The sequence below is a fragment of the Tupaia chinensis genome, unplaced genomic scaffold (assembly GCF_000334495.1).
Source record: "Tupaia chinensis unplaced genomic scaffold, TupChi_1.0 Scaffold149851_1, whole genome shotgun sequence".
NCBI classification, from domain to species: Eukaryota; Metazoa; Chordata; class Mammalia; order Scandentia; family Tupaiidae; genus Tupaia; species Tupaia belangeri.
The window spans coordinates 1,139,058-1,145,057 of NW_006209696.1; the positions used below are offsets into that span (position 1 = coordinate 1,139,058).

Sequence of the window (6,000 nt, forward strand, 5' to 3'; positions counted from 1 at the left end):
TGGCCCCCATTTTTGTTACACATCACTTTAAGAAGCTTGACATTTTTTTCAATACAAGATAACTCAATAGATAGTTGAAAACTTCCTTTATCAAAACCATACATTTTATTTGGAGGGAAGCAGCACATCAGAGAGATACTGGATACACAGGGTATTGTTGTCCACTATTTTGGAGCATGCCTTCCAAATTAATATTTGGACCACTAAAATATACAGGTATCCCTCCTGTAATAAAAATAAATTAAAGCTCATGGCTGAAAAATCAGAACTACTTGGCATAGGCCTCTGAGTGAGTTTGAAAAATGAGTTAGGATATATTTCAATTATATGGAGGAACATGTAGAATCCACCTAGACCCATCTGGCAGAACAACTGGCCTGTTGCTGTTGGAGCTGTTCTGCCTTGGAGGGGGATAGAAGATGTATGGGAGGGTGCTAATAATTCCCAACAGCCACAGAATTACTTTAAGACTAACCAGAATTCAATATAGAATAATGCACAATAGCAGAACAGTATCAATAGTTATTCAAGGGAACCAGCAGTTAGTGTAATGGCTATGTTGCTGGACTCCCATGTAGTCGACCGTGGTTCGCGTCCCGGACCCAGTGGCTTAAAACTCACACCGGGCGCGTGTGTGTGCGTGCCCAAGATCCCGAGAGGAGAATGGAGAAGAAGGGACTGCGGTGTGACCATCCCTCCTGGGGGGTGATGTCTCGCTTTCTGTCTCTATGTCTCTCTCTGTCTATCTGGCGAGCACACATGCCCTACAGCGAAAAAACCTCTCCCCCCCCCCCCCAAAAAAAGTTATTCAATGCCTGGAAAGCAAGTTATAAGCTTAGAACAAATACCCCTGCAGGAACAACAGCCAGCATGTTTATAAGACTTTGGAGGTGAGAAAATTTCATTATTCGCAAGTGCCTGATGTCTTGTGCACAAGGACATTACTTTCCAGGAAACTAGGGGACAACAAAAGAACACACAAAGTAAGAATAAATCCAAGTTGTTTAACCTTCCACCATTCTTTTGAACATTAAACCCAGGCCATCTTTGGCTACTTGCAAGGGTGTTTTTTTCTTCTTTATTCTCAATGTAAACACTTGTTCCTTGCGAGACCAGCAGTTTTGCTTCTTCCATTCTCTCCTCATCACAGGCTAAGTGTAGAGGAGTGTTACCCTCAGTGTCTTGAATGTTTGTGGATGCTTTGTAGTACAGAAGGATAGGAATCATCTTCAAATTATACGTGGCTGTGGCCCGGTGCATTGCTGTAGCTTCCTAATGGGCCTTAGAATCTGGATTAGCTCCACCTTCTAGTAAGGTGACAGCAATATCATACCTGTTTTGGAAGCTGCATAATGTAGGAGTGTAAGGTCATCTTGGTTGACAATATTCAATTGAGCACCTTTTCCCAGAAAGGCTTTTACAATCTCTTCTCAGCCAGCAGAGGCAGCAATAGGAAGGGGAGACCAATTTACATCATCTTTATCATTGACTGGCACTCTAAGTTGCAAAAGAATTCAACAGTTTCTGTATGTCCAGCTGAGCAGGCCCAACACAATGCAGTTCTGGTATCCTGGTCAGTTCTAGTAGCCAAGGGCTTATTGGCCGGGATGCTCTCTTTCAATTACTCAAGCTTCCTGCTATAGGCCAAGTTGTAGACCATAGGTTAGATATACAACTCCATTTTACTTTCCCAGGAGCTCCGTGAACCATGAGCAATGCCCTTCTCCCCTGATGCTATGTATCCTAAGCACAGAGAGTTACCAACTGGCAATCTTTAGTTACTAATACTCAGGGTATTAAACTTCTAAATTAATGGCATGTCTAAGTCAATTATATGGTTAGTTTGGATAGGGATTTTTTTTTTTTAAAGAAGTTTAAAAATCTTAACATTGGAGTCAACAGGTGTCATAGTGGTTAGGGCACTGCACTCCCATAAGGCTGATTGCGACTTGAGTTCCAGAACTCATGGTTTGAAAAATACGCTGAGTATATGTACATGTGTGCAGCAGATCCTGGGAGGAGAATGAAGGAGAAGGGATTACAATATGGGCATTCCTTCTGGGGGGTGGTTTCTCACTTTCTCTTTCACTCTCTGGTGAGTGTATGTGCCTTGTGACAAAAAGTCTTAAAAAAAGTCCAAATATTCACATCAACATATAGAAGGGTTAAAAACAAAATTAAAATATTGGAGTTGTGCCTAAGGTGATGGATTCCACATGGCCAGCTGCATAGTTCAAGTCCTAGACTCAGTAGCTCGAAATCACACAGGGCATGTGTGTGCATGCCCAAAATTTCAAGAGGAGAATGGAAGAGAAGGACCTGCAATTTCTTCCCCTCCTGGAGGGCGATATCTCTCTTCCTCACTTTCTCTGTCTCTCTCTGAAATACATAAACACCTTATAGCAAAACAGAAAACTAAAATAAAATAAATAATTTTGGAGGCTCCAAACATGAAAAATCATAGTCTAAGGAAACACATTTAGACTTCATTATGAAGAGGACCTATCCAGAATTTCTGAGGTCGAAGAAGGCTGATTGACTATCATCTCAGTCTGTTTCCCTTTCTGCTTTACTTTTAGGATGGCAGTGTATAAAAAGATGGTCAGAAGTGTTGACAGAAGCAACCAATTCTGGAGAAATAATAATTAATGTGGTTTATTTCTAAGCATTAATGTATGTGACTTAGGCCCAGAGAAGAGCCAAATATGCTCGGGTGAACATATCAGCCAATATCTTCAGGGAACAGATAAAGGGAATCCTTTTATTTGATTTTGAGAGTTATAGACAAGGTCTGAAATTTAATAAAAAGAGTTTTCCCCTTGGTCTTGCCCGAAAAGGCAGGACATCTAGGAGAGAGGGGTTTGTAGGACATAGGTGGGTTTTTACAATTTTTAGGTAGGTGATTGGGATTTTTTTATTCAACCTAAACAGTATATTGTACTGCTTTAATACAAGCATATGGAAAAGGTACTACCCAGAGGAAGTGCATTTTGTACTCCTAGAAGGTGACTTTTATCCTCTTGAATATGAATGATGTCTTTTGTAGACTATATGATAGTTCGCCAGAATTCCCTAGTTTAACTTGAGGGAGGATTATACATCCATATCTTGGTCAAATGTGGTCATTTGAATTACTCTTCTCAATAATATACAAGTAGTAAATTTCTATCTTATGGGGTTGCCAGAAAAGTAATAACTTAATTTTTTCTATGCGGAAATACATCATGATTTTCTGACACCTCAGAATTTCGGGGAGCACATGTGTGTTTTACCATGTTTCCTTTCCCCAGTTTGTCATGGCCAAAAGTTCATATTGAAAGATATTTTTTTCAGCCTAGGACCTGACATGAAGGTGACATGCAACAGAAGAGCCGCTGACCAGCAGCACTCATACAACATGGGAAAGAAACAAAATATTTTAATGATAATCCACCCTAATAGGGGGTCATTGTTACTGCAGTATTATCTAAGGAATACAGGGTCCCCAGAGTTTGAACCACTGTGCAGAGGATCTCTGGAACTGCATTGTCACTCAGCATGTCCCCCAAATTCCTTAAGGACAATGATTCTAAAATATATGCCAAATATGAACAAACACAGATTTTGTTAATCATGAGAGGATGCTGTATTAATTTCTATTTTAATTTGACTTTCAAACCTAACTTGATAAGCCATCTTCTTAGGACATATAAGATCACAGACAAACTCCCCAACCAACTCTCCCTGTCACTTCCCTAGAAACTGATATCCATACATTCGTTTGTTTGGTTTTAAAAATAATAATAATAATAATATACAGACTGGTCCTAGAGCCTAGTGGATAAAGGAGCCAGACCCCACATGGCTGACCATGGTTTGAATTCTGGCTCCAGCAACTTGAAAAACACACGGCTGACTCTGATTCCTTGTAGAATAAAGAAATGGAGGAGATGAAATTGTGATGTGATGTGTCCTATTGTGGGTTGTTTCTCCCTCTTGTTCTGGCTCTTTCTGGAAAGTACATGCAGCCTCCACCAATTAAAAAAATACATACACTTTCAGCTTTTCTATTCTAATTATGAAGTGTAAAAGCATAGGTGTTTGCTAATTGTTATCAGGCATTTTTAAAAACTATAAGGGTATTTTAATGTAAAACAATTCTGTAGAGTGTGTAAGTATTCGGGACTGAGTAGCATAACCAGCATCCTTCATAGTAGCACTTACATATTTGCACATAATAACAACAGATGGTATTGTCAAATGCTTGTTCCATTAAATTATAAACTTCCTTTGGGAGAGTAATTGCCTTATACACTAAAACAGGCATCCAAATTCAATATTATAAAAGAACACCTTTGAAGACATGCCTATGATAATGAAAAAGATCATTGCTAGTATTTTTATAGGTGTACAGAAATCTAGTCATGCACTTCTCTTTTAAACTGAAACCAAAAGTATCTATATTTGTCACACTGTATTTGTCAAACTTGCTTTGTATAGACAAGGACACATTACAATTTGTATTGAATATTTAAAATACACTTTTAAGGATGTCAGTAATTACTAAAGGATAGCCATTTCAACTTCCAATGCAAAGCTCTTTCCCCAGGACTTTCTACATACCTTGTCCTTCATGGTGGCGATCATTGACACTAGAGAAAGTTTATCCCGTTCTGCAGAAAATTTGACTGGCAGAGTCATAGTTATCCCAAGCAATAGCAGACATTTCCAGTCTTTTCACTTTAGTTCAGATACTCTAACTCCTCTGCTCATTAACAGCCTCAAGCATTTCCCATCCCTTCTTATGGACAGACATTATAGATATATTTGCTCTAATTACCACATTTATATCAGTTAAGTAAACTTAAGTAATATTTGTCATATACCTTGTAATTATAAGGCAATATGTATACCCTGAAGAAGATATATTATTGAGGGATTCCTCATGGCTCCTTCGAAGTAGTGACTTCAGAGTAAAAGAGAAATGAAGATTTCCTGCTAATAATTCAGTCCCCAGCAAACAAGCTAGAATGGCAGGAGAGGCAAGAAGCAGGTCTTCAGGAGAAGATTCCTCATGGCTTCTGTGAAGTAGTGATTTCAGGACTAAACTTCAAGAATTAGGAAGAAACACACCATCCATCAGATGACTAGAAATCGCCGCAGGACCACAAGAAATATGGGAAAGCAAGAAAATACCTCTCCTCCAAGGGAAAAGAATAACTCCTCTTCATCCACAAGCAGTTCAATGGAAATCATGGAAATACCTGATAAAGAATTTAGAACATTCATAATGGCGAAGCTAACAGAGATGGGAGAGAAGAGAGACAATGAACTGCTAAAGAGAAAGGAGAAAGAAGCTGACGAGTTCCAGGAGGTGAGGAAATTCTTGCAAGAGCTAATAGAGGAATTACACACTTTAAAAAAGAATCCAAAGGGACTGTAAGAGATGAAGACTATAATACAGGAAGTCAAAATCTCCTTTGAAAGTATTAAAAGCAGACTAGAAAATAGAATCTCAGACATAGAAGAGAAAATTGCTGTCCTAGAAAAATCCACCATGAAGACTGAGAAAATTGCCAAAAAAGTTAGAATAATATACAAGAAGTACTGGATACCATCAAACGTCCAAACATCTGGATAATTGGCATTACAGAAGGCGAAGAGACTCATAAGGGCATTGATAATCTATTCTATGAAATATTGCAAGAAAACTTTCCAAACCTAGAGAGGCACTCAAAGATCCAGTCTGAAGAAATACAAAGGACCCCAAATAGAATCAATCCAAGAAGATCTTCTCCAAGACACATTATAGCCAGATTGACCAAAACCGCAGAAAAAGAAAAGACACTAAGACTGGCAAGAGAAAAACATCAAGTTACCTACGAAAGATATCCCATCAGGTTAAAGCAGACCTCTCATCAGAAACAATGCGAGTGAGGATAGAATGGGGAAATATATTCAAAGTGTTAAGAGAAAAGCAATTTCAGCCAAGAATACTGTACCCGGCAAGATTATCTTTCA

The 6,000-nt window shown here is 38.8% G+C and overlaps 1 protein-coding gene and 1 pseudogene across 1 annotated transcript in view; both read right to left on the reverse strand.

The window, feature by feature from the left end:
* Window positions 1–6,000, reverse strand: part of EPHA6 (EPH receptor A6) — a 983,118-nt gene that overhangs the window by 614,012 nt on the left and 363,106 nt on the right. The window lies entirely within an intron of this gene.
* LOC102478789 (26S proteasome non-ATPase regulatory subunit 10 pseudogene) lies at window positions 1,005–1,660 on the reverse strand (annotated as a pseudogene).